We start from the raw sequence: 10000 nt of genomic DNA on the forward strand, positions 1-10000 counted from the left end.
CTTAACATTGGACTTCACTTCACGCACTTTTAGGGAGACGTAGTGACATTGAATGCTTCCATTAAATGCTTCCACCAGCTTTCGTAACCAGTGATGACTTTCGGAAAAAGATCCGGATCAACTTCCAACTGTTCTTTCAGTTCACGATAAACATTCAGTCCTGCCTGCTTTTGGTCTTCCGTGAGAAAGTGAGGCACAAATTTTGCTGCAACTTCTTTCATTCGCAATTCTTCACTCAAAATTCGTTGGCAGGAGCTCCAGGATACACCAGTTATACCAAGTTCGTCAATTGTTCGGTGACGGTCCTCCAAGATCACTTCATGAATTTTCGTAATGCTTTCATTCGTTCGGGAGGTCAACTGTCGCCCTCGTGTTTTGCTCATGGCGGCGTCATTGTAAGTTGTTTGAAGCATGAAAGCTATTTCGGCCATCGTTTTCCTCAGCAGAAAGCAGAATTTCACGGAACCACGCTGTCCCTTCGTTTCAGCCATCGCAAAAATAGACGAACAGGGAAGAAGCACTGCAAACAAAGACGCACCAGGTAGCAGTACGACGCCAGACGATGACGCTGGTCAGCAGACTGACGCCTGAGGGTCATATCAAGTGACCTCGAGCGGTGGAAGCCTAAACTACAACGGGCTTGTCCCACAGAGAACGTTTTCGATTAGTTTTGGAGACCCCCCCTCGTAGTTCGATCTTTTCCTGACTCCTCAGCGAAGTACATTATACTTCAGCTGGCAATGCAAAGATGAATATAAACATGAATAGAGGGAATGTAATGGCGCTGATTATATATGGTGGATGTGAACTCCTTAGGGAAGAGTTCTCCGTACTAAATACAAATTCAGTAAGGTAGAGAATTGAGCAGGCCGTTAGTGGAGTCAAACAAAGTCTTTCGGTATTTGTTCTGGCTCCCTATTCTCTGAGTTCAAATCCCTTTGATCAGCGTTGCTTTTTATGCTATTGGGATCGATAGACAAAATACTAGCCAAATACTAAACTTGTTTCTTCTGTCTTTTTTTTCTCTCTCTCTTTCTATTCTCTCTTTATCTCTAGAAAAATCAACTGTATCAGACCTGGAAGCAAATGGCTTCCGCCAATTTTAAAGTATCCACACACACACACACACACACACACACACACACACACACGCGCGCTCTCTCTTTCTGTCTATGTGTGTGTGTATATGTATATATATACATATATACATACATCCATTCATATATACACATATGCATATACATACCTATACAAATACACAAACATACACTTACAAATACATATGCATATGTATATGTTCGTGTGTGAGTGTGTATATATATATATACATATATATATATGTGTGTGTGTGTGTGTGTGTGTGTGTGTATGTGTTTGTGTTTATATATGTGTATGTATACGTATGTATGTCAGTATATATGTTTGCGCGTATGCAAGCATGTGTGCGCGAGTGTGTGAACACAGAATGAAGATATCTTTTCTAGATGCAACAATAAACCTAACTAAAATCAGTAACAGATAATCAATAAAGCAGTTCACACTAGAATAGAACCCTTGCTAGCAGTTTCAGTTTCAAGTTGAAATATCTAGTAAAGCTACTTATAGTGACAATAAGATTACAATTGTTAATCACAGTCTAAAATCCGTAAACTCCAAACAAATAACCCAACTCAAATGTTATTATAGAGTGACGACCAAATGCACTCTGAAGAGAAAACTTCTGTCACAAGGAATAGTATACAGAGCAGATTTAAAATCAGCAAACGGTGCTGTTAAAACACTTTATGGTTAGATTCACACACTACACTTATTCGTTTAAGTCCGTGTGCAACGAAAGATTTCTCCCAGAATATATTTTGTTTTTGAAAGACCGAAGGGGAAACAATCCCACAATAAAATAGAGTATTGTCGCCAACGCAGAGGAATGTAACGGCCGAGACAGACGTTGTTTAAGGTACGACGTAAAAAATTCAAGCTTTTTACTTTATCTGACTGTTTTTGAATACAAAAGATGAATGTTTTTCATTATGCATTCATGCAAAGAAATTTAAACTTCGGTCCTTCATGTAAAATTCTTTGCAACTGCATCAAGGAACTTAGAACTGCAAACAAACTGAACTAACGACCTATAACTGGCTAAATTGGTAACGTCAGACTCGATATCTAAAATCAAGCAGTAATATCAAACTAAGCAATCAACCAAGTTCAGTTACTCCTTTATTGATATTTATGCTAAGTCCTCTAAGTTTTAGCATCTGTTCTGCTTCAGTGGTTGTGAATGGGACATATTAAGCCTTCCTTTAGCTTGCCACTTGCAAATCCGCTCTGAAAGGGAGATTGCAGTAGTTTCGCAAGGGATCGTTTATGCATTTTTAGAAGAATTGCTGGTAATCCAGCTGAACTAGTAGCTAAGGGTTTTAGGCTTATCCCATCTATGGAATAAACCTAATGTTTAGCGGCATTTCTTCTGGTTTTTACATTCTGAGTTCGAATCCGCTAGAACCAACTTTGCCTTTCATCCTTTCGAGGTTGATGAAATAAGGACCTGTTGAGCACTAGGGTTGATGTAATCGACTTGCCGTCTCCCATGAAATTATTATAAATGGATGTCAATTTTGTCCTTCATCTTTCTGGGGTTAATTAAATGGATGCCAGTAATATGTTATGGTCGATAACACCATCATCATCATCATCATCATCATCATCATCATCATCATCGTCATCATCGTCGTCGTCGTTGTCGTCGTCGCTGTCATCGTCGTCGCTATTGTCGTTGTTGTCTTCATCGTCATTGCCACCAACGTTATAATAACTTCAAAAAGGGTCATTTCATCTGTTTCAATTTCTGACTCCCGAACTTATATCCTATGGAGGTCGACTTTGCTTTTCACTCTTCCAAGGTCGGACATCTTAATCGACTAGTCCATCAGCAAAATTTGTGATGTGTCAACGATAGAGATTATTATTATTATTATTGAGTGAGAGAGCAGTGCATGCCATCAAAGTGACACTGGGGTAAAATATACGAAGCCCATTATACCCATCATGACTACCCGTCTGATAAGGGTACACCAGGCACATGCATCACAACCATATGTGCGCAACATGATGATCTCATATCAAGATAAACAGCGCATGACCTCGCAGGTGGGGCCCAGTTAGAATTTTCTTCAGGTCGAGTAGCCCATCCCGCTCAAAAGGTCCCTGAATAAGGTTCGTTTAAGGATGTTGAGCAAAACACCCATGTTTCTAAAGGTGAATTATTCAAACCCCTAAGAATTCTTCTCAACACATGGCTATGATGCTCCCCCACTACTTCTGCTCATGATCAGAGATGCACATATCATCAGCCACCAAGGAACATGCTCAACTGGTTAAAGTCAAACAACTGACAAGCAAATCTGTGGTATTGAGCAGAATATTTGCTGTAGCCCATCTTTTTATACTAAGACAAAACAATGTACATGATAACACTTCCAATCAATTAAGATCAGAAGCCATGAGAGCCACTGCCTGGTACTACATTCGATTATTATTATTATTATTATTATTATTATTATTATTATTATTATCTTCTTTCAATTTTGTTTCTATTTCTTGCCGAGTGTCTTCCCGACACCTAGGGCAACGAAACTGTATAAATTGTTAGTCCATTAAAATGAACACTCCAGATTTACAAAGTTATTTGGTTGAAAAAAAGGGGAAGAAAGAAAGAAAAAGACAGCAAAATAAATAAAAGGGGGAAAAAGGAACGAAAATTCACAGCGACAATGCTCTCCTTAGTACATGCGACGTACCAGTTGAAACAATCTTTTGCACTTCTTGCATTGGCGGTAAGACGAGAATCATCCTCAAATAATTTTCAGTTCCTTTTTTTGATCATTCGGAGTGCTCCTACAATCACTGGTATTGTAATCGTCTTGAGATGTCATTTTTTTTTTCGATTTCAACCAGAAAATCTTTATATTTCCTAAGCGTATCAAATTCTTTTGCTGAGATATTATGATCACAAAGTATGCACATGTCAATCAATAAAGAGATTTTATTGTTTTCGTCTTTCAGAACAATACCTAGTTTATTAGCTTTGATGGTCCGGTCTGAATGTACTGGAAAGTCCCAAAGAATCGTTACATTTTCTCTCTCAGTTTTTGTTCCCACCTATCAGCCAATTGTTCAAACGCTTTTTGCTTTGCCATTAATCTCACCTCTTTATCACAACTGTTGCCGCACTTTCATCTTGCTGTTCAGCCTGGGTATTATGCATGAACTCACTAGCAAATTTTTGCTCTTGTTCATAACAGAATGAAGCTTCTTACGTCTCTCGTGGTTTTCAACGAGCTTTAGCACCCAATCGTTAGATGTTTCAAGATATTTGGCCAGTCCAATTGTAATGGATTTGCAAGAGATTTTAAATTGGGTCAAGATTCAAATTCTTTGGACTCTGGGAAGGTAAAGACGATCTGCGTCTGCCTTTGGGTGGTGCATCGTATTGCAAGTCAGCAGTTTACAGATTTTCCTGTCAATTTTCTTTATTTTGCTGATATTCCAGTTCAACATGTTGAAGCACATTATTATTATTATTATTATTATTATTATTATTATTATTATTATTATTATTATTATTATTATTATTATTGAATGAGAGAGTAGCGCATGCCATCATAGTGACACCGAGATATAAATATACGAAGCTCCATATACCCCTCATGACTACCCGTCTGATAAGGATGCATCACAACCACATGTGCGCAACATAGTGATCTCATATCAAGATAAACAGTATGCAACCTTGCAGGTGGGGCCCAGCTAGAATTTTCTTCATCCCGTTGAAAAGGTCTCTGAATATTATTATTATTATCGTTCAGTAGTTTTATTTTTATAACGTGCTTTCACTTCACTACCGAGCGCAGCTCTGTGTGCCTTGGGTATGTGCTGTGGTTTGCTGTGATGCTCTTATGGTTACTGTATTGAAAGTGTTTTGCGTAGGATGTGTGCAGTGCCCAGTAGTGCAATTTTCTGTATGTTATATATATTTGTAAGTCCCGGTGTTTTTGTTATGTATTTGTCTGAATATTTTTTTATTATACCTAAGGCACCTACTATGATAGGAATTGTTTCTGTTTTTATAGTCCACATTCGAGTTACCTCTATTTCCAGGTCTTTGTATTTTGAAAGTTTTTCCATTTCTTTTAGGGAAACGTTGTATCTGCTGGTATTGATACATCAATTAGAAAGCATTTTTTTCTTCATGATCTTTGACAACTATATCTGGTCTATTTGCCTTAATTTCTCTATCTCTGTGTATTGGCATATCCCAGAGTATGGTTGCTTTCTCGTTTTCTGTGACCTTTTCTGGCGTGTGTTTATACCATCTTTTTTCTGTTGTTATTCCATAGTGTTGGCATAGCTTCCAGTGTATATAGGTCCCAGCTCTGTCGTGTCTGTGAATATATTCCTTCTTAGCCAGGACTGGGCAGCCAGAGATAATATGATTTATTGTTTCTTGTCCATCTCCCCATATTCTACAGTTACTTGTTATGTTTCTTTTCATTATATGTTTTTGGTAATTTCTGGTGGGGAGGCTTTGGTCTTGTGCAGCAATTAAAAATCCTTCAGTCTCTGCTTTGAGTCCTGAGCTTCTCAACCATTGCTGGGGTTTTTCTCTGTCTATTTCTTTTGCATTTAGTTTAGCCCAGTATTTACCATGTAGGGGATTTTCTTGCCATCGTTTTATCATGGTCCGTTGCTGTTCTAGTTTTAGTTTGGATTTCATTTGTTTTATAGCTTTTGTTGTTTCTTCTTCTTCTTCGTATTTGTTAGGTAGTATGATTTCTTGTTTGTATTTGTCAGCTTCCTTAAATACTGAAAACAGTTTTTTGTTTTCCTCGTGTTTTGTGGCCATTTGTATTAGTTTTCCTTGCTTCTGGAGTAGGTATTTTTGCAGTCCGATGGTGGTTATTTTATAATTGTTTTCCAGCTGTATAAGACCCCTGCCACCTTTGTGCGTTGTATATATAGCCTTTCTATGTCAGATTTTGGGTGGTGCATCCTATATCCTGTCATTATTTTTCTTGTTTTCCTGTCTATTTTAGATAGTTCGTTTAGTGTCCAGTTAAGGATATTGTAGCTGTAACTCATAACTGGGACAGCTAAAGTGTTAATACCTATTATCTTGTTTTTAGCATTGAGCTCTGTTTTTAGTATTGATCTAACTCGTCTATAGTACTCTTTCTTTATTTTTCTTTCATTTGTGTGTGTTGTATCCTATCTAGTTCATTGACTCCTAAATATTTGTATGGCTGGATTTCGTCTAGTTCTCTTATTTCATTGGCTTTATCTAGTGTGATGTTGCTACTTTTAACTAATTTTCCTCTTTTCAGGGTTGCTTTGGCACATTTTTCTAATTCGAATTTCATATCTATTTCCTTGGTAAAGCCATGTACTGTCTGTAGTAGTGTTTCTAGCTCTTTGTCATTTCTAGCGTATAATTTTAGGTCATCCATATATAAAAGGTGGCTGACTGTTTTGCCGTAACATTTGTATCCGCATCCCGTTCTATTTAGCAATTCAGTTAAAGGTGTGAGTGCCAGGCAGAACAGGAGTGGAGAGAGCGTGTCTCCCTGGAATATTCCTCTTCTAATGGGGATGGCTTTCGTTTTCACAAGTCCCTCTTTTGTTTGGAGCTGTAGCACTGTCTGCCATTTATTCATGGAATGCCTTATGTATTTTATAATAATTAGTGCCACCTTGTTTATGGCTAGTGTTTCCAGAATCCACGTGTGGGGAACACTGTCGAAAGCCTTTTGGTAGTCCACCCAGGCCATACTGAGGCCTTTCTTCTTTCTGCGGCTGTCTTCAGTTATGGCTTTATTGATCAATAATTGATCTTTACAGCCGTATGAGCCCTTGCAGCATCCCTTCTGCTCTTCTGGAAACAGGTTGTTATTTTCCAGGTGTTTACTCAATCTCTGCGATATTATTGCAGTAAAGGTTTTGTAGATCGTAAGGAGACAGGTTATAGGTCTGTAGTTTTGTGGTTTCTCCGTTTCCGTGGATTTGGGAATTAAGATGGTTTTTTCCCTTTCGTGAGCCATTCAGGCATTGTCTCTGGCTCTGCTAGTATGTTGTTAAAGTTTTCTGCCAGCTTTTTGTGCATTCCTGTCAGGTGTTTTAACCAGAAGCTGGAGATCTTGTCGTGCCCAGGTGCCTTCCAGTTGCTTAGTCTTTGCAGTATCTGGGTGACCTCTTCAGTTGTTATAGGGGTCCAGAGTTGCTCAGGTGTTAAGTTCGTTGTTTTAATGGTCCTTTTCTGGGGTTGTTGCTTCACCGACCATATTTGTTTCCAGAATTCTTCCAGTTCTTCTGCTGTTGGTGCTGCAGTAATGTCTATTTTATTTTTACCCAGTTCTTGGTAGAGTTTTTTGGAGTTGGATTTGAACTGTTTGTTTTGTTCAAAGAAATGTTGGCGTTTCTCATACCGGCGGATCCTTTGTGCTTTGGCAAGGATATCTTGCTTTAGCTTTTCTTTTGCCTCAGGTAAGTCTTTTTCTGTAATGTATTTGTACAGTATTTTTGTTTTCTTCTTGTTACTTAGTTGTGTTGATTGTCTGCTAATTTCGTTGAGAATCGATAAATCTTTTCTCTTCTCTTTAATTTTGTTTTGGATATTATTTATCCACAAGGTCTGTTTGGGTGGTATAACTCCTCTTCGGATGGGTTTGAGTGAGTATCCTGCTTCTTTTGTGGCTGCAGTGACTGCCGCATATATTATGTCATTTAGCTCAGTGATATTGCCTGTTGTTAGTTCCGTGACGGCCAGGTTTATGCTATTTATTATTGATGTTGTTTTATTGTCTATTTTGATTTTTGGGAGATATAATCTGTGGTCCATTCTAAGATCTGTGGTTTTCAGTTCGTTGATTATTCTTATTTTCATAGTATCGTAATTATTAGGTTTCCCTTCGTTATTCCCAGGTTTTAGATTTGTTTTGCCTTCCTTTTCATTCATATGTTTGTCTGTGGTGTTCTGGATTGGTGCATTTTGTACATTATTATACATCTCTACGGTCTGGGTTTGTTGTTTTTTTGTTTACTTCGTTTTTGCCGGAAATGTTACGTTTGTCCTCGTGTTTTACTATCTCAGTGTTTATATTATTATTTAGCATTGTTGTGTGACTACTATCTAGATTTTCCTGATGTATTTTTGCTTTCAATTGTTCTATTTCTATTTCTGATATTTTTTTTGCTTTGAGAATATATCTTCTTATGTTAGCTAGTTTGTTAGGGTTCATTGTTTTATCGAGGTCTTTATTTAGATTATTTTTCTTCCATATTTTATATGTATGTGTTGTTGCGTTTTCGTTTTTTGGGTAGAACACTGCTGTAAAATAGGCGTGTAGGATCGAAATGTATTCCCCACGTGTCCATTTATGCCGTTTTGGTTTTGTTTGCGGGACATGAGGGACAACGTCCGGCCCTTTATTTTGACGGTCATCGTTTTCGTAGGGTACCGGTCCGTTCATTTCTGTTGTCAGATTGTTTTGCACGTTCAGATCTTCGTACTGTTTGCGTAACAAGCTTACAGTACGCACTTCTCGGTTGTTATTCTTGGGTGGAATAATACCGGTATTGTTTAATCTGTTTGTAATTTTTTGTACATGGTGTTTGGGTCCGGAGATGGTCTGGTGTTGATGTAACAAGTGTGTTTACGTTCGCTGTGCGGGTAGTGGAGGTATCAAGTTAAAATACATCATTATATTTGGAAAAATAGAAATAAATTTCAATGAGTATTACTTACTCGGATATAGTCCAACCCTTTGTCAGCTATTTTTTGGCTCCATGCGATGTCTTTATTTCCGATGTTTTTGGATAAATTTCGGAGCAGTGATTTATCGTTCTCACATGTTAAACGTCCCCGTGTACTGTTAAACGTCCCCGGTGTATGTTAAACGTCCCCGGTGTATGTTAAACGTCCCCGGTGTACTATTAAACGTCCCCAGTGTATTATTAAACGTCCCCGGTGTATTATTATTATTATTATTATTATTATTATTATTATTATTATTATTATTATTATTATTATTATTATTGTCTTTGCACAGCTTCTAACGCTGGAGATGTACTACGGTGCCAGCTGTTCACTACCAGTGAACTAAAGTAACAATCCTTATTTTTCAAGTACCTACCGGAGTATTCGAGCGGTTACAAGCAATGCCGTTTTCTTCGTACCACCCTTTTGCTCTGTCAAGTTCATACGTGTTGCAAAGTGTCCAGTGGACAATTCTTGCTATATTGCCATGACGCCTCTTATATTCTTTCTGGGCTAGTGGCGTACATTGATTGGTAATATGCCATACGGTTTCACTATTTCGTCCACAGATTCTGCACTTATCACTTTCTAATGTGTTGTCTATTCTGTATTTAATGTAATTGGTTCTTAACGCTTGCTCTTGGGTGGCACAGATTAGAGCCTCCGTTTTCGGTTTTAAATCACTTTTAGTCATCCATGGCCATGTGTTTTGATAGCTTCGAGTTCTACTTCTGTGAACCAACGATTTTTTTCTTATTGCTCTAGCTTGATCACATAATCTCTGTTCCGTGAGTTGAACAATCCTATTTCTCTCTATTGATCATACGTACGTTGTCGGTATCTCCTAAGATGAACACCATTTTCGCCTACGGGGTTGCTCAGGTAGTAACACTGCTTGACCACAGCATTGACTTGTTTGTTCCATCTACGCCGTCTGTGCTGGTCCCTTGCTGGATAACAACAGGCTGGAGTCGGACCAGTATCTCTGAGCCAGCCGGGTGTAACACTGTCTCCATTAAGTTTCATTACCATCGTTATTCACAATATTTTGTTTTTTCATTGTCACTCATATGTGGTAGCGATTATCAGGTTGTGCAATTACAAGGGTTTTTATTGTGACACCATCACTAAATGTATCATCAATCAGAAGATAAGGAGATTCCAACCGCTTCCTTTCATTATTATTATTAT

This window comes from Octopus bimaculoides, chromosome 3, assembly GCF_046866305.1.
Source record: "Octopus bimaculoides isolate indiv1 chromosome 3, ASM4686630v1, whole genome shotgun sequence".
NCBI classification, from domain to species: domain Eukaryota; kingdom Metazoa; phylum Mollusca; class Cephalopoda; order Octopoda; family Octopodidae; genus Octopus; species Octopus bimaculoides.